This window comes from Quercus robur, chromosome 8, assembly GCF_932294415.1.
Source record: "Quercus robur chromosome 8, dhQueRobu3.1, whole genome shotgun sequence".
Taxonomy (NCBI): Eukaryota; Viridiplantae; Streptophyta; class Magnoliopsida; order Fagales; family Fagaceae; genus Quercus; species Quercus robur.
This window is the reverse complement of record NC_065541.1, coordinates 48,087,041-48,107,196: the sequence shown is the minus strand read 5'-3', so window position 1 is coordinate 48,107,196 and position 20,156 is coordinate 48,087,041. Positions and strand designations below refer to the sequence as shown.

Sequence of the window (20,156 nt, the reverse complement as noted above, 5' to 3'; positions counted from 1 at the left end):
CATTCCTCCCTTGTCCTTTGCGTTTAGGCCTGAATGCCTTCCGCTGCCCAGATTGGGCGACAAGGAGGGTGTTTTGGTGCGCCCCCATGCGCTCTGCCTCAAGCTCGAGATGACGAGAAATATCAGTAAAAGTCTTGATATTCTCACTATGTGTCAAAACAAGCTTCATTTGCCCCCAAGTAGGTTCAGGCAGTGAACGTATCACCGCTGTGACCTGTTGTTCATCAGAGAGATTATTACCAGCAGCCTTTAGGTCACGGATCAATGCTGACATTGTCCTTAGATGTTCAGCTATGCTATGTTTTGAATCCATAACATATTGCTCAAACTTCAAAGTAAGAGCCCGCAACCTAGTTGCTGAAGTCCCTCCAAAGGCAATCTTAAGCTGGTTCCACATCTCTTGGGCATTTGGGTAGTTCTCAAACTCCCCAATAAGATCATTGTGCATGCTACTCAGCATAGTGAAACGTGCACAACGATCTTTCTTAACCCAAGACTCATAGGCCTCTAAGTCACGGCGATGTTGGGCAGTATTCCCATTTTCAGGTTGCATCATCACATTGGTTAGGGTTTCAAGGACCTCTTGTTTATTAAGCAGATATTGAATTTTTCTATGCCACATATCATAGTTGGTTCCATCTAGTTTCTCACCCTTAGTTAGATCAGCAACTACATTCTTAGTGGCCATGTTCACTACATTCATTACACAAGTTGACATTAGCACATACATTTTTAGATTTTATTTCCAAAAAAAAATCCAACTAGACCATGATATTCCTTTCTACATAGTAAGATCGAAAATTTCGCTAAGCTCATAATCATCTCTCACTATGTAAATTGGAATAACACATCTAATTGATTTTTAAATAAAATTTTGTGAAGAATAAAACCTCACACCATCCACATATTAAATCATAAATATAACATGAGTCCATACATTTTTGTGCACAACACATTGTGCATGGGCTCCACTATAAGCCCTATTGGTAATTTCATACAACATGCTAAGACAAAATTTGAAAATTATAGGTAACCGTGAAACACATCCCCTTACATGGCTTCCAAAATTAAATTACATAGCCTTAAATTACATTGCCAAAAACAATGGCCCAAAAAATTGCCAAAAAACATTGGCCCAAAAAATTACATATTCAAGTATCCTATTACAAAGATTCTATTTGTAATTTAAAAAAAATTGGGGATGCCACGTTACCAAATAATTTCAAAATTGTCTTATCCATCCATAATAACAATAAATAAAAATATACATGTTGCATAAATTACCAATACAATCTTTAACTATAGAGATGAGCCAAAGAGTTTCATAAACCCTTTGGATACATATTCATCACATAATGCATTCATATAATATCAATTCAATCATATCACAATATGTTAAAAAGACATCATAAATTAATTCAAAGAATTAAGAACATGCATAATTATACAGAAAATTAGAAAACTAATTTCACAATTTTCTCATGTTATCACAATTCTATTTTAACATCACAGTTAAAAAAAATTGCCACTACGATTACATATATTATATATATGTCACACCAGGTAATGTTTTAAGTGCAATGTGCTTCTATTGTTTAGCATGGGATTTTCAGGGGCCTCAATTGGTTTTCTTTTAACCAAAAATTGTTAGTTTAAACAACGTCTATTGGAAAACAATTTCAAATCATGCTTGCTGGGAATGATGACCACTTGCACCGAGTAACCCAAGCTATTGATCTAGTCAGGGAGAATTTTAGTGCTCCCGACAAAAAAGGAAAAGAAAAAAAAAAAAAAGAGTCCTTATCAAAGTGTAACTAATACACTAACGTGGGGCTCTTATAGACTTCTAGTGTAACTAACACATAACATCAAACGTGGGGCTCTAATATTTTATTATTATTATATTAGATAACCACTCAAACAAATAGTGGTTAGTGGAGCCTGCACGGTACACTATTACAAAACAATTTTCACTTTATTGTTCATCCTCTTCCACGTTAGACATCAAATTTTCAGATTTTATCAAATACAACCATAATCTTTAAAAGACCATAACTTTCTCATTTAAAGTCTAAATTAAGCATGTAAATTGTCGTTTTAAAGCTTATGGAATGTACTTTCAAATCATTAAAAAATATTTGACATTAAACAAGATTTAATGGGTCAAAATAAGCCTGTAAATTTCAGATTTCATGTAAACAATCAAAAATTACAGCTTTTTATTTCTCTCTCTACATGCCATAACATGCCTAAAAAAAAATTACAGATCTGAAAAATTAAAAAAAAAAACAGATCTGAAAAATTAAAAAAAATACAGATCTGAAAAATTAAAAAAAATTACAGATCTGAAAAAATTAAAAATTACTTAAACTTTTAATTTTAGCATGCATATGGGATTATATATTTAAGAGATTATGGCATCATTCAAGAGTGAAAACAAGCATAAAACGGCTCTGATACCAATGTTGAATAAATATATACTTTACTAGATGTCATGTAGACACATACCTTTGGTGGAGCAGATCACCAAATTGCCGGATCTTTAACTTTGCTTGCTTTACGAACTCCTCACGATCTCCTTTGTGGAACACCTCCAAGTCGCAGGAAAGGCTACTAGAGTCTCTCCTAATTTCCACGCTCCAAATTCAAGGGAACAGTAGATGATGTCCCAGAGAGACGGCTTATTTTGAGAGAGCACTCAAAACTATACGTATGTTTTTCTCACTGTGTCTAACCACTATCTGACTGATGTAGGAGTACTTAAATACTAGTAGGGATTCACTTACTATCAGATATATGTGATTCCTAAAAGATCTCATCTTTTAAATTTAAATGACTCCACTACTGATATTGATAACTCATATCAATATTTGTTAAGTTCAAATTTAAACTCACTTATCAGATAACCCATGTGGACGATCCATGGGCCATGGTTTATGGGTTGGACCAAAACCAGCCCAATTTCTAACACAAGGAATTTTCAGAACCATTATTTGGACAAGTACATTGTAATTGTTGATGCAAACACCATAAAGGAAGTGGATTATGTTACAAGAAAAACAGGCTCTTTGTACATTCAGTAGTAGTACGTGGAAGCTAAACTGTGTAATGTTTGTGAAACACTTATTTTGCATTTATTTGATATGGTTTGTAAAGAGAAAGATTTTGCTGGCTTTTGATTCTTTTGAAAAAAGGCATGAAATCTTTTGGCAAGCTTGAACATATGGTACTGGTAGTATGGAACGTACGTGGATTGCAATATGGAACTATGGATTATGTAGACACAACGGTTGGGAGTCACCACCTAGTTTTTGCAATGGTCTAAGAACCATATATATAGCGTCCTTTCGAGAAAGGACCTTTTGATTTTACTACCAGAGATATATATGTTTGGATTTAAGGTAAGGTCTTAGGAAGGTGTTAGGCACCCAAAACCACCTAACCCTAAGGTTAGCTTCCCTTCATTGTGTCTTATTTCTTAACCCTATTAAAGGCACACTCAATATTGTTATTCTAACTCACACACACACTAACATTCATCTAACAATCAACATGGCATCAATCATCCCAAAAGATCTAATCATACATCTATCATGACAATCAACCAAAGCCTAACATTCATCTGATCATGCATATCATCACATCATAGATCCTAACATTCATCTAATCATGGCATAATATATTATCTCAAACAAAGCAGCATCATGTAGCATCAAATCAAGTCAGGGATATAGGCAGCAAGCACATCATGTCATCATTAAAAGCATTGCATACACAAATTCATCAAAGAAGGGTAAAGCTTATAAAACAAACACATGCATGTATATATGAATGCATGACTCACCTCACTTACCTTGCAGCAACTCAGCACCTATGGCAATATGCATGAGTATGTGAATGCGTGATCATGGCATTGAAATAAAGACAATGCAAAACAAACCCTAATTCTAACATGTGAAAGGTAAACATCTAATTAAACATGTGAAACAGAAGCTTAAGGGCATGAAAACATAGAAAAGAGGCTAAATAGAAGTATGGCATGTGAAAATAGCAACAAAAACAAAAGAATTAAAATTAGGGTTTCTGAGCTGGTTCATGTATGTGCATGAACAACCTTGCGTGCACATAAAAGATTATGCGCACGTGGGTTTTTGCCCAGAGACCCTAAAAACACGGCAAAGATTTAAAACGCTAAATCTAACATTCTACATGCTCTTTAGACATACAAAAACGTAAACCTAGACTATATAAGCATATTGAAACATAAAACAAACAAAGAAACAAACAAAAGTAGAATTAAACTAAAGAAAATATAAGAAAAAGTTTAGAACTATACCTTAAAGAAAAGCTCTTCAAGATTGATATTTTACCATTCCCCTTAGTCAAATTTATTCACAATTCAATAAAAGAGTGATTAGTAATCTTAAACTCAAAGATTAAGGTCAGAAAATGCCCTAATCAAAAGAAAATTGACTTGAGGATGTTTTGTGAAAAACTCCCCTTTTGATTTACTATTTTTAATGAATCTTAGTGTTTTCCCATGGGATTTTTGTGTGTGTGTGTGTGTGTGTTTTTTTTTGGTGTTTTTTTGTGTTTTTTTACCATGTAAGGTCACTTATAGTGTGTAAATAGGGGTTTAGAATGACTTCCAAAAAATGTGGGATTCGTTCCAAACCTCAACATTAATGCAGAAAACTTGTCTTGTTTAATTTCTAGAATTCGCTATGTGTGCGCAAGGATTGTGCCTGTGTGCGCATGCAGAAAGCTACGTGCGCAAGCCTATTCTTACATGCGTATAACGAGGGTTTCCTTGGCCTCACTTTTCCAAAAATAGATTCATTTCCTCATTAAAAGTCATATTTTTCATTTTAACATTTTTCAAGTCAATTTAACATCTGATTGGGTCCTAAATCAATCTTGGGTCTTAGAATTCAGCATCATTGGAGAACAAGGGCCCGAGTCTTAAAGGGTACAAAATGCAATGTCTATAGATTACAGTTTTACAAGTTTTTCTATTCTTGTATTTCAACCTTTTTGTGGTGTTATGTTAGCAAACTTTGATATAATTAAGGAACTCTTGAACATGTGTTTTACATAACTTTTTGACATTTTTGTTCGTTTACAATTTATGGTATCTTTAGCAAACTTTGATATGCTATTATGCATCAGAGAGTTTTATTTAGGAGTCTGAAGTAACATACTATTCTAGCTTTGAATGAGATTTAATTGCATGCAAGTGAGTGATTGTTAAATGAAGCATGCAAGTGATTGATTGTCATTCAAGGTTATCAAGATCAAGATCCCTCAAGTGTAATGTCATATCTGATACAAATAAGCATGTGATGTGCCCTAGAATTGTGAATCATAATGCGATGAACCTTATTCGAAAACACTATCTATTCTCTTCTCTACCATATGAGACTTCTCTTTCATATGGTCCTCTTATTTTTCTAACAAGTTTGATATTTTATCATAATTTGTGGTATATCAAAAAAATTTGTGATAGGGACCATTAACATCAGAATAGTAAACAACCTTCGACATAACCTTAATAATCATTTCACAAGCTTCTTTATTAGGCCGAACTTCATTCCATATCCTATACTCGTCGGACTATTTCCTATACTTCATTTCCTTTACTCGTCGGACCAGTTATTTTGATTAATTTCCAGCCACTTCTCAAATGTAATGTTGTATCCGATACTAGCAAGTATGTGATGTGCTCTAAAATTTTGAATCATAATTTGATGAACCTTTTACAAAAACTCTAATGTTAACTGGTGGGACTTTTTGGTGTACTCAACCTCCTTCTCCTTTCCTTTTTTAGATCTCTTGTCTAATAACTCATGAATCAATAGAACTTGTCTAATTTTTTTTTTCCACAATTTTGATACTGTATTAGATAATTTGTGGTATATCAAAGATTTTTGAGATATGTAGCATTAACATGAGAATAGTAAACAACCTCCAACACCCTTAATGATCACCTCACAAGCATCTTCATTATGCCAAACTTCATTTCCTATATTCGTCATACCACTTCCTATACTCTATTTCCTATACTTGCCAAACCAGTTATTTTGTTTATAATCTGTGTTGTGTATAATTTGTGTTTTGTTTTAGTTTTTCGTATTCTTTCTAGACTTGAATTTATTTTTCTTTAATACTACTCAATGTGTTTGTATTTTTGTGTCTTTCTAACATGAGTTGTGTATAAAATAGAGAAGAGAATACATAGATGATTTCAATATGTGTTATTGTGTTTTAGTTTTTCATATTCTTCATAGTCTTGAATTTATTTTTCTTTAATATTACTCAATGCCTTTGTATGTCTTTCTGACATGAGATGTGTATAAAATAGAGAAGAGAATACATAGATTAAGTTGGTATTCTGAGTGAACCAACTTAAATGATTCGAATGTAGGTTAAATGGTTAATTCAAGATGTCAAATTACATGGTTAGTTCGGGCCATCCTGAATCAAATGAATTTGTTAAATTCCTCGTTAAAGAGGCTGCTCCTAAAGACAACACTAAACAATACCATCAATGGACAAACTCTTTGGACAAGATATACCAAATCATCCTCCATAACCCTGAAGTGCATCATGTTTGGGCCAATATAAAATATCATACTATGCTTGTGGAGTGGCTGAAAGTGAACAAAGATAACTGGTCATTCGATTATAGGAATTGGAATGTAGCTCGGCCTAGTGCAGAGGCTTGTGAGCTTATTTTGGCACTTATATCATTACCATGTTGATGGAAAGAGTCATGGAAACCTTTGGTTTCACAACAATTATTTGATACAATATGAGAACTGTGGTAAAAAAGTAAAACAAGTGTTACTTGTTCATGATCGATTATATAATAGGGGTAATGAAAAAGCAAAGAAAGAGAATGATATTGATGCTCTCTTAGAAATCATATTCAAGGATATTTTTTAACTTAGGGAGCAATTTCCAACAAAATTATAGTATTTAAGTAACTTACTAAAATCTGCAACAATTATCTAATACAATATGAGAACTGTGGTAAAAAAGTAAAACAAGTGTTACTTGTTCATGATCAATTATATAATAGGGGTAACGAAAAAGCAAAGAAAGATAATGTTATTGAAGATCTCTCAGAAATCATGTTCAAGGATATTCTTAACTTAGGGAACAATTTTCCAGTAGAATTAGAGCATTTGAGTGACTTACTAAAATCTGTTGTTGATGGGAGTCCTAATAAATGAAAACCAATTCTGAAACACTCCTCCTTTTGGAACTTTAGTCTTCGGATTACTTTTGTTGATTGAGTTCATATGTATATGAAAAACAATGAGCTGTTTGAGATAGTGAATCGGTATTTTTATGCTTGTATAGACTTACATAATTGGAAATCGAAGGTTCCAACTCATACTCCATTGGAAACTTTTCTAAGCAACAATCCTTACAAATCAGTTCCTATTGAGCCTTTTCACTTTACAAGGAATTTTCTGAACCATTATTTGGACAAGTACACTGTAATTGGCTCTCTGTACATTCACCTCACAAGCATCTTCACTATGCCAAACTCCATTTCCTATATTCGTCGTACCATCTCCTATACTTAATTTCCTATACTTGCCAGACCAGTTATTTTGATTAATTTCCAGCCACTTCTTAAATGTATTGTCATATCTGATACTGACTAGTATGTGATGCGCCCTAGAATTGTGAATCATGATTTGATGAGCCTTATTCGAATACTCTAATATTAATTGGTTGGACTCTTTGGGATACTCACCTAGTTTGACATCAGTAGAGATTTTGTAATCTGCCTCAAGGTTTGTTCTATTGGTTTGTTGATTAACCTACAAGTAGGGAAGAAGTTTTCAGGGTCCATTTAGGAACGACTCATTAAGCTAAAATTGAAAACTTTTTGCTAAAATACTGTAAATAAAGCTAAAAGGTGGCTAAAATAGTACAATAAGACCCATGATTCCATGAATAGTACCAAAAAGTGCAACTGGACCCATGAATAGTAGCAAAAATGAGCTAAATAGTAAAAAAAATTAATTTTTTAAGTTAATGCTAAACGCACACTTAATCTAGTTTTCCCCCATCACATGCTTGTAAAAGTCATTTAAGCTTAATATATTATGTTATATATGGTGTCAACTACCATCCTAAAAGATGCCAATCATTTTGAGTAATGAGTACAACATTCTTAGCACCTAAATTAACTGGAATTTATTTCAAGCACCACTAAAAAAAAAAAAAAAAAAAAAAAAAAGGCAAATTACAACTTACGTACTTGTGATTTGGCTGAAATTTAAATTACTTACCTGTAATTTGAAATTCGACACTTTACCCACCTGAGGTTAACTTAGTTAGAATTTCATAACCAACTTCTATTAAAACATGATTAAATATGTAATTTTGCTCAATTTTTATGTATTTTTCCTCCAAAAACATAAAAATACAAGATCAAAAAGAATCCAACAGAACACTTGCATCATGGGATTTCAAACCATAGGTAGGCAACTAAAATAGATAACCTCAGGTGGATAAAGTGTCAAATTTCAAATCACGTATAGACAACTTAAATTTCGGTCAAATCACAGGTAGGTAAGTTGTAATTTACCGAAAAAAATGTTGGAGATATATTAGACATATTAGCCCCATAGTATAGGCCCAAGCCCCATCTACTTAGTGTGCAAGACAAGTCTCCTACTTATACTAGAAGTCTAGGGTTTAGCCTACTACATATACTAATGTTATGGTTTATTGTGACACAAGTTATGTACTACACTCTTATATAATAAAGATGTAGCCCTACTACATACACTAATGTTATGGTTTATTATGACACAAGTTATGTACTACACTCTTATATAATAAAAATATAACCCTTAAGGGTTTCTTTCGTGGACGTAAGCTGACAAGACTGAACCACGTAACTCTCGTGTTCTATTCTTGTGTTTCTATACTATATTTCATCTTCCGCATCTACTCCAGTATATTCAACATAGTATACATCAATGCTAATATTTAACAAAAAAACAGAACCAAGAAAGTTCAAAATTATACACATATACATAATACAATGCTTAAAACATGCTCATGTGCAAGGGATAATAACATTGATTATTGAGCTAAGGCTCTGTTGTTGTGTATTGAGCTGCATATTTTTTCCATTCCGAAAGATACTAATCCAAAGTTACTACCATTATTAACTGCTTTTTCAGGCATAACAAATATCACAATGAGAACAAGATTGATTCTACTCATTTCTTCAAACATGCACCTTCTAACATATCCATATTAAAACCCTTATTTATATGAATTACAAAGAGACTTACTTGCCATCTGTGTGATTGGCCATCTTTAGAAAGATAGAGATTCAGTTTCACAACTCAAGCAAGCTCAACAAACCACAACCACAGTCCCCAATTGCTAGCCAAATGGTAAAATCAAAAGATAATAATATATACATGTTAAATATCAATACTTGGCATAAATTTTCTATTACGAATTGAATTGACAAATTCAAAGGAGAAAATATATATATATATCAACGAGGTATGTGACTTAAAAGGAATTAAGGAACCCATATTTTGCCCAAAAAAATCTGACCCGTGGAAAGGAAAAGAGAGATGGGGATCTAAGAAATACCAACCAAAGCATTAATTGACGGTTGGAATCTGAAATTTCCTCTCTTAGGCATGTTTTTAAATTTTCTCCTTGAACAATTCCTTTGCCATGAAAGTCATTGCTTAATCTTGAGTTTCAGAGGCCGAAACCACCTCTCAGAAGAAGACGATTTGTAATTACAGAACAGAACATGAGAGAGATTGACAATGGAAAAAGAAAATTTGGTGAGGGGGTGAGGGAAGAAGCAATTGAGATGTGATTACAACAGTAATTCTCACTTGGACCACTATCTTTTCATGGACATACCCAGACTTGTTCTCATACCAGCAAGAACATTGACAATTCTTGTATCTATGTTAGCTTGATATTTTGGTACTGGTCAGCCCAAACAAACTTCGAACAAAACCAGATATAAATTTGCATTCAATATACTGTGGTAGACAACTATTTCTGAGTAATGTTACCAAAGAGAATTGAACATAGAATTATATATTAATCATGAGATAAGAAAATCTTTGATTGTCAAGCTGAAGATCATTTAAGAATTAAGAATGCAGTAATTAAGAATAATATGTTTTACAAAAGGGGTTTAAAAATTCCTTTGGTCCTTTATAAAGGAACTCTAGAAATTTATGCCAAATTCTATATAAAAAGGCCTTAAAAATTCTGGTTGTGTCTAAAACCAGACTTATCCAGAAAGCTGAATAAGACTTAGAAATCCCATTTATCTTACAACAGATCCTTCCCAGTTCCCACTATCAGTGATATATATACAGGAGCAATTCATAAGAAAACATGAAGTTGTACGTGAAAAGTTGGCAGTAGAATTTTTGGAGTCTTTTTTTCCCCCTCTCCTTTGAAGGATATCCATGATTTTTGGAGTTATTTTTTTCCCCCTCTCCTTTGAAGAATATCCATGAAGTTCTCATGATGGGCAGATTGTGATGATAGTAACCTTGAATGGTTATGATCACCCTCATAAGTGACAATAAGCATTAAAGGATCTTCCTAGTATCTCTCAGCATGCTTTCTTGCTGGGCAACTCTTCATGCTGCTGCACTATAGTATCCCCAGGAATCCAAAGTAGGCTAATGGAACTGATATTAGTGCTTTTCCTACCTAAGCCTGTTTTGTGAAGTAGTTGTAATCATTAGCTCCAATGGCATCCAAAATCTGTCGGCAACAACCATGCCCATACTGCCAATCTACTCTGCTAATTTGAGCTCAGGAACCCCATTCTCTGCTTCATCATAGAACATCCTAGCTCACTTTTATGTGGCCCTTCATGAAACTAAGCCATTTATCCAGTCACTTTTCCATGAACTGTGTCATCATCTGACAAGCCAGCTTGTGCAAGTTCATCTTGTGGGAGACAAATTCTTCCTCTACAAGCACTACAAGATCACACACAAGGTATTAGTGTTTTTGTATCATGAATCCAAAAATAAAATACTTTAAAAAACACTCAAGTATCAATTCTCATTGAGCTAATTTCAAGAATTGGAATTGTCATCATCAATAGTGACAAACCTAAATCAAAGTATCTGTTGAAAGGCATGTAAGGTATTAGTGTTTTTGTATCACAAATCCAAAAATAAAATACTTTAAAAAACACTCAAGTCTCAATTCTCATTGAGCCAATTTCAAGAATTGGAATTGTCATCATCAACCCTAAATCAAAGTATCTGTTGAAAGGCATGTAGAGTCATTTGAAATGATGCAATAGAAGAGGGAGAGAGAGAGAGAGAGAGAGAGAGAGAGAGAGAGAGAGATAATAGCTTAATCAAATGAAAGTTTGACTTGATATGTTTGTGAACACTAAAGATAATAGCTTATGCAATTAACATGTACAACATAAATTGGAACAAACGGGTAGAATATGCGTTATTATAAGAGCCATACTCTTCTCCAATGTATCTGAGTATGATTTCTAAAGAGATTCACTGCTGTACCTTTGTGGAAGATTTCTAAAGTAAAAACACTGTAGATTATAAGTTCGAGGATAGAACTTAAAAGACTTGCACCAGTCAAGATAGATTCCAATCAACCCTCTGTCAAATATAACAGACAGAGTTTTGGCACTTCAATGGGGATGACATTCATTTCCCAGATGACATTCATTACCCAAACAAGTAGTTCAATAAGTGCTGCAGCAATTCTGAAAGAAGCATAGATAAAGGGTGATCCTGTAGTATGCCATTTATTCCTTGCAGCAGAGGAGTGGTAAAGAAAAAGTGAGTGTATTATATTTAAGTCTATCTATTAAATTATAGAACCCTCTATATGCTCAGCATTATGGACTATGGAGAGAGAAAAGTAAGAGCTATAAAAAAACTGGAGACTAACAGTCAACTTATAAAACAAACAAAAAATGGAATTAAGTCATTAACATAGAGCCAACCATCTAGACTAACAGTCATTGACAGAAGTTTTGATAAAGACATAGGAAACATTTAAAAATATATGTATGTATAGGCATTTTGTAGAAACTGTGCTCAGTCAAACAGATTTCATTGGAGTTAACTGTTTTTTCCCTTTAAGTTTGGCGTGGAGTGTCATTCCCCGAAACCTCAAGGAGAGTGTGATGAAAGTAATGCAATTAATTTCTTATTAAATATTGCAAAAAGCAACTTCAGGTTGATACACTGCTACCCTCATCCACTCCCACTCCAACGGGGAACAAATATTCAACGCCTAGAGGCTTAGTATTCATAGGAGTACATTTCATTAAATCAAACCCCATATGTATCGAATACAACAAATTGATTTTCAAAGTGGAAATGACAGAAGATGTCATTACAAACCTTATGCTTCTGAATAAATATGGCCATCATGTAGAAGATGGAATTAATCTCAACAATAATAGTTATTGAGTTTAAGAGATCAAGCAACCAGACTGGAGATATAAATAGCAATCTAAAGTAATACTAATTTACCTGCAAGTAGTAAGCATGCTCCCAAACATCTATACTGAGCAACAGAACTGAATTTCGTCCGTTAGTTACCAGTGGGTCCTGCATAATAAATTTCAAAAAGCAAGTAATATAGTTTTATCCGCAGGTTAGGACAATAAAAACGTTTTGGCAGAAACAAGGTTAACACTATCTTTAACATCAATCTTTACTAATCATAGGAGTTCTTCATATTTGCAAAGCTCCTAAAAATGAGAGTTAATATAGCAACATATATCTGGGCTAAGAAGAATGGACACAAGCACAACACCACATGGGACACAAGGACATGGCAATTCTTAAAAAATTATGACACAACATGGTGGGTATACAACAATTAATTAATTAATATATTTAGGTCTATTTTATTTGTTTATATGCATATTTTATGTTTATTTTGATTTTTCAAAATAAATAAAAGCAATCGGAATCTGACAAAGAACTAATCCTTATTGAGTGTTCGTGACCAATGAAGCAAATGCAAGATTGGACTATTGTTAATCATTTCCATGGTGTTCAGAACCAAAATATATCAACCTGGTCTCAATAGAAGATCTATCTCAACAATTACATCAATGACATCACAAATGACAAAATTGCAAAAATCTCAAATCACCATTTATAAAGCTAAATTGAATAAAATATTGAATTAGGTTTAGCTTTCTTTCTTTTTTTTGGTAAACAAAAGTTTTTGAGACAGATGCAAGACACATATGCATCACTATTAGAGAATATTTATAACAAACAAAATATTATGATTTGTATCGCATATTTATTTATTCTAAAGCTCTACATCATTTAGAATGGGGACCAATAATTTATCCACAACAAAAATTACTTTCAAAGAGTTTGTCCAAGTGGATGTTAAAAGTAAAATCAAGAGTATATAATCTACATTTTGAATGTGAGTGTGTCATCGAACACACAAACAAATAGCAAAAACACAAAAAATAACCCATTCAGACATTTTCAAGAACACTTCATTTGCACTTATTAATGTACCTGAAATATTAATTCACTCTAACCATTAGTCCCCTCCTTCATCTCTCTTTCTATGGAACATTATTGTAATGGTCGCGGCGCTTGGACTTGTCTTCTTGCGAGGCACGTGCATCATTGACTCGGCTCTAGACTTCTTTGTGACTTTGAGCTTTGCATCTTAGATCTCTTCAGAGGCACCTCTCTGCCCCTCTTTGGCACTGATTCTTCCCCTTTTTTTTTTATAAGTAATAAAAATGTGTTATAAAAAGAAGAGAAGTGTCACCTGAGTATACAGGGAGTATACATCAGGGACAAAGTACAAATCAAGAGCATAAAGTACAAAAGTCCAAAAACCCATGAACTGAAAATAAATCTTAAACTGAAGTGAAAGAATGACAGCCTAACACAGCAACCCAATCCAAGGCGCTGATTCTTCCCTTATGTCATCTTCATTCAATTCTCGTCACATAGTGTAAGCAATTGGGACTTGTGAATTGGTAAACGTAAATTGCATCAACTTGATCCCTGGATTTAATTGAGAGGCAAAGACCAAACAGCGCCCCCGCTCTCCAGCCAAAAATTCTCTTTTTTTATATATAGTAAGAAGATATATTTTTACCAAATAAAGATAAGCAATTGCTGTATTTCTAATTTCATTCATAAAATAAATAAATAAATAAAATCCATCAGTTATGAGCCAGCAATAACCATTGGTTAAAAGGGCAGCAAGCCAGTTCGCTGGTGTGTGAGATTTCTAAAGAAAAAGCTGGAATGCAGTAGATCATAGGGTCGAGGATAGGAATTAAAAGACTTGCACCAGTCATGATAGATTCCAATCAACCCTCTGTCAGGTATAATGGATATTTGGTACATCAATGGGGATGAAAAAATTTAGTACTCCAGACTTAATAGTGAAAAGCAGTCGCATAAAGTACCATTTGCATCCCAGTGAACCTCGCAACGTGCACAACAAATCAAATCATATGCTTTGTCCAGAAAGGTCAGCCTTCGTGCTCCAATGACAGACAGAGTAGCAAGCACTCCCCCCTTCAAGATCAAACTGTATCTCGGCTTCATGCTCATCCTTGGAGCAAATGACATGGTAAGAACATTTTTGTCCAGTAAATAGACACCAAAGCTAGCAACACCACAACCAACATCTAATATAAGCCAGATGTGCCTCCCTCATTCAATTGTTGGTAAAGTCTGGAGAAAGAAAAGAAAAATAAAGACCATTCAATAGTCTGCAACAAAAATACCATTAATGCCAAACACAACAGACTCAATTTTCATATGTTCTTTGATGAGTGAGACCAAAATAAAAGATCAAAACTCCTAAAGGGAAACAAATTTCCTTGTTTTTCACTGGATTATTTCAAAATCATATCACTACCACCTTTCTCGTCTGTTTCTATTTAGAAAAATTCAACATGGAGAAGATATAGACACACCCCCATTTAGCTGGCAGGGTTCATAAGCTGGTAAAGCCTTAAAATGGTATTCCCTTTTTAGAAATTCAAGATAACTAATAACTGCTTCCTTGAATTGAGTGCCAACACTATGAAAAACAAGATAATCACCGGACGTACATACCCAGTTTTGGTCCTTGTGCTCAACAAGCTTTGGATGAGATATTATCACACCAAATCTTGGAGAGAAGGGGGAAAATGACATCTTGATTAATAAAATATAAAAGTCCATAACAAAAATTTTTGAGTTAAAAAAAGAAAAAGGAACCATACCCAAGAGTGAAAACCCACACACATTAGTCCAGCAAAGCCACCCTTCACAGGTAGCAACAAGCGTAGATATAAAGTATAGAAAATAACCTGCCAAAAAGAGAAATCAGATCCCAAGACTATGTGTACAATATTTAGGCCAAAAAAATACACAGCAGACCATTTTTCATGGGCTCTTATTTAAAAGTTTTTCATGGGCTCTTATTTAAAAGTACTCTGGCATTATAACAAGGTTTGCATTTCTATAAACTGGTTTAAGTGTGTCTAAGAATCAGTAGAAAAAAATATTTTCAAATGGAAGCTATGGCTGGTCATGAGGGTTATTTTCATGGGATATGTTTTCAACATATTACATATTGTTGCCAATGACCTATAGGTCAAATGGTACTTCCTTCTATTTGAGTGAGGTCATCATTCAAGACCCTTTGAGTATGTGTAATTAAAAAGTTCTACCTAGTGCACAAAGCTCTCACTTTTTGAGGGCTCTGAGAGAGGTGATTGGTAGGTAGCCTTAGCCCTAATTTTTTTGGAGAGGCTGATTCCCGGACTCAAATATGTGACAAACCGCTTTTGATGGAAGGCATTTTCCATCACACCAAGGCCTGATCTCTTGTGAGTCTAATTTATCAATAAAAGTAAAAACATAATACTATATGAACAAAAGTACATATGTGTATGTGTAATGTTTTCTTCTTTTATTTGTCTTACTTTTCTTTCATTTGTCTCACACACACACAGATATATTTATATATCAATCCTCAAGTCTATTTCATGGTTATGTCAACAGAACTAAGAGAATCATCCAATTCCATCGTCCAACAGCATCTACGAGAGGAAGATTAAACATTCTCAATGCATTAAGTACATTAATTTCATATTTTAGTGGGAAATTTAAGCACGCAAGTTAATTGTATCAAATCAATGTTACATCTAAAATGATTGACTATCAGTTCGAAACTGAGACTTAACATCTGATTAACCTAGGCAAGGCTATGTTTTGAAACATTTCTACAATTCCACAACATCTCTAGAATGATAAAATTCAACCCAAATTAGGGTGCAGAACCATGTTTTTGATTCTGATTGAAAGTGACACAAGAAAAATTATAATGATATATACCATGACATCATCCTTTCCCAAGTTGGAAGAGCCGAGCTTGAGATGGAGAACCTGCAAATGAACACACATTCCTGTAAAAGAGTATTTCTAAATAGTGAAATTATATACAACAAAAATCACTATAACAATAATAATGAAAATTATACTACAACAACAACAATAGTAACAGTAATAAAATAAAAAATAATATTATTATCATCATTATTATTATTATTTGCCAAAAAATGAGACCAAAAGAAACAACAACAAAATTGTCAATCATAAGCGTGTAATTCTTGTTTAAAAATAAATAAGCATAGAACCTAAAATGTCACCAAATAAAAAGTAATGGTTAATGAAAAAAAAAAAAAAAATCTATAAAACTGCCTCCTAAAAATACCTGGAGTTCCATGTGCTAAATACATTCATTTGTAAGAATAAACGACAAAACTCTGACAAATTAATCCAGAAGAAACTAAAGAAAGAGAGAAATTATAAAAATCGTGCACTATGCTTGCAGATATGTACTACTACAATAATTTTAAAAGCCTGATCTTAAAATTATTCATTAACTAGTAAATACTCAAAAGGATCTTTACAAATTATCATAAAGAGTTGAAGAAATGTGATACCTGGGAAGCATGGGTACAACACGGTGACACAACAATTTTTGAAAAATTAGTCCTTACCTGGAAAGCAGACACGGGTACGGCACTCCAAATGAAGCGTATGTGCTTCCTAGTGTGAAGCCAAACTTTAAGTTCTTGCTATTAGTCCATTGGCTTTCACCTTTTTAGTTTAATAAGAATTCATATTTATTGAAGGGTACAAGGGGTTGCAACCCAAGTAGACAGTAAATTTGCAAGAGAAACCTCAAACGAGAAAGAGTAGTAATCTTTATGGCATGGTGAGACCTAATTAAATCATATAACAAGACAAGAAATAATAGAGATAACGCGATGATGAAATTAAAGTGTAGGTGACTAACTAAAATCCGTTTAAAAAAAAAAAATTAATTCAAAGCAAGCAAGCAAAGAAATGAATTTGTTCAAGTTATCATCAAGAAAATAAAAGTCAAGATTATTTTTGATTTGAGTCATGTTTTAAAAGAGAAAGAGCTTATTTTGTTATTAAAATGGGGTCAGCCTATGAACTTATTTTGGTCCAAGTTAGAAAAAAGAGAGTATGGGACATAGCCCATGATCTATAGAAGTCGTTCTAGTGTTTAAAAATCTCGTGTCTATGTTTATTGCTTCATTCAGTCTACTCAACCTAACATCTAAAGCATCAAAATCCCATGCAACAAACAGTCTAAAGCAGAGTTTGAGGGTTAGAGATATATATCTAGCGGTTTTCACCTAGTGGTGGTGGTAGTGGTCCTCCTTGGTGTTTGTGCTGGCTTTGGAGTGAAGCAGCGGAGCTTCATCTGGGTGAGATATGGGTTTTTCTTTGTGGGTTTGTGTAGGTACGATGTTTGATGTTTGGCTTTGTGTTTTGGGCTCTGATTTTGGGGCTTTCGGTGGTTGAGGTTTGGTGTCTCAGTTCTGTGTGTGGGTTTTGGAGATTTGGGGTTTTGGATGGAACTGTTATAGATTGTGGGTTGTGTGTGTGTATTTTTTTCTCTCTCTCTCTCTCTCTCTCTGTTTCTACTTCTCTCAAGAATCTCCCTTTGGATTTTCAATGAACAACAAAGAGCTCCTGAGACTCTCTCAAAATTGCTAGCCGTTAGCTTTTGTGAACCCAGCTGCTTATGGCACAATTGCTAGCCGTTTGATCTGTATTTTAACCCCCTTGAACCCAACGGCTCAATGGAAAAACACACAGCACATACATAGAGTGCATGCCTCACCCTTTTCAAATCCTTTTCTTTTCTTTTAACAAGTTGTGTAAAATTTGACAATTGTAGAGGGGTTAGTTATTTATCCGTTAAAAGAAAATAAAATAATAACTAAAAATGAAGGTATTATAAAAACATTGTGATATTTTGTTATTGTGATAATATTTTCGCCATTGTTGAAATATCAGTTTTTTATTAATCAAAATAAAATAATAACAATATATCATTTGAGGTCCCACCTCAACTTAAAATAAAGATATTGTGAAAATTAAAAATGTCATTACGTTTTGTTATTGTTACAATATTTTCACAACTAGTAAATTATAAATTCTTTATAGATCAAAATAAAATAATAAAATATCATACCTTGTAAAAATGCAATAACATTTTATTTTTTCTTAAACTTCTTTTTCGGTTTTGTCACGTTTGGTAATCCAAAAATTTGCACAATTTTCTTAGGCGGGCTTTTTGTTTTTTCATTTTTAAATTTATTTTTTATTATTTTATATACCATTTTAAAGTAAAAAAAAAAGAAAAAAAAAAAAAAAAAAAAAAAAAAAAAAAAACCAGTTTTATGCACTCACCCTCCCCAAAACAATAAAAAATACTTGGGGGGAAAAAGTACTTTCATCCCTTTATGTTCAGGGCAGTTTCATTTCCCCTAAACTTTAAAATAGAACAATTTCTCTCTTTATATTTTGGAAAGGAGCAAATATCCCCTATTGATACTCTCTTAGTTGCCTTATCGAAATCTTATGATTCTTAGAATATTTCATTGTGCAATATTTAAAATATTACCACTAAATTTTAGTATTCTAAATTATTTTTTTTTTGCGCATTCTGAGTTTTATTTTTATGCGATAGTCATGCTTGGAAAGTTAGAACGGTGATATAGGATGTTTTATTTGTTATAGAACACTAATCTACTAGGTTTAAATCTTCTAGACTTATAATTTTATTTAATGGAAAGTTTGATGACACATACCTTTTATTATATATATATAAATTTTTTTTTTCTTTTCTTCCTTAAAAATGTGTTCATTAAAAGCCAAGTAAGCTAAACATTGTTGCTAGATTTATAAAATATAAGGTAATAAAGGAAGAAGTATGAATATCAAAATCTTCATTTTGGATGGTTGCAGTTATTTGATGAAGAGCTTCAATTATAGCTGATGGCATCATTCATTGCAAAATTTTAAATATTGTGACAATGTATTAGCAAAACTTAGTTGCTTATCATTGAAGATGATGATATTGTCTTTAGCAAATAGGTTCTAAGAAACTATTAGGTGACGTTTGATAGAGGTAATATTTTAGGATTTTTGGAAATGTTGAAAAATTCTCACATTTGGTTGCAAATTACACAAGAGTATCTAGATTCCCTCTCAATACCCTTTTGTGAGAATGTGGGTTCTCTTTTAAAAATGTAGATATCCACATTCCCACGCTTGGATAAAGTTACATTTTGTATAGACTGACACCCTTTCTTCCTATCCTTTAATCAATAGAAATAAAATAAAAAATTATTATTATTATAAATTGACAATTACATGTCATTTAAAAAATATAGTATACTACATTTTTATTGAACTTTTCATGATTTATAGTTTATATTTTGTTTCTCATAATTTATTTGGAAGAAGATTAAAAAAAAAAAAAATGAGAAAGAAAGAAAGACTTATTGTTGTATTTACAAATCAAATGATATTTTGGAAAAAACATTTCAGATTCTCAAAATTTTTATTAGATTCCAAATCAAACCAAACATATAAATAATTACATTTTCAGATATCTAGATTGTCAAGCATTATATTTCTAGGAATCTGGATGTCGGGATAATGTGGAATATTTTCCCGTATCAAATGCAACCTCATAGTAAACAGATATTCATATGTTAAATAGCTACTCTAAGTTTAAGTACATAGTTTCAT

General features: G+C 32.9%; 1 protein-coding gene and 1 long non-coding RNA gene across 2 annotated transcripts in view; both read right to left on the bottom strand.

The window, feature by feature from the left end:
- Positions 1-20,156, bottom strand: part of LOC126696756 (phytoene synthase 2, chloroplastic-like) — a 102,398-nt gene that overhangs the window by 39,380 nt on the left and 42,862 nt on the right. The gene's annotated exons all lie outside the window — the stretch shown is intronic.
- On the bottom strand, positions 10,151-18,246 carry LOC126696762 (uncharacterized). Its single transcript, XR_007646097.1, has 8 exons — positions 17,747-18,246; positions 16,410-16,460; positions 15,293-15,379; positions 14,486-14,756; positions 13,572-13,780; positions 12,555-12,632; positions 11,571-11,824; positions 10,151-11,012 (listed from the first exon to the last, which is right to left on the bottom strand). It is a non-coding gene; the product is annotated as an uncharacterized LOC126696762 (long non-coding RNA).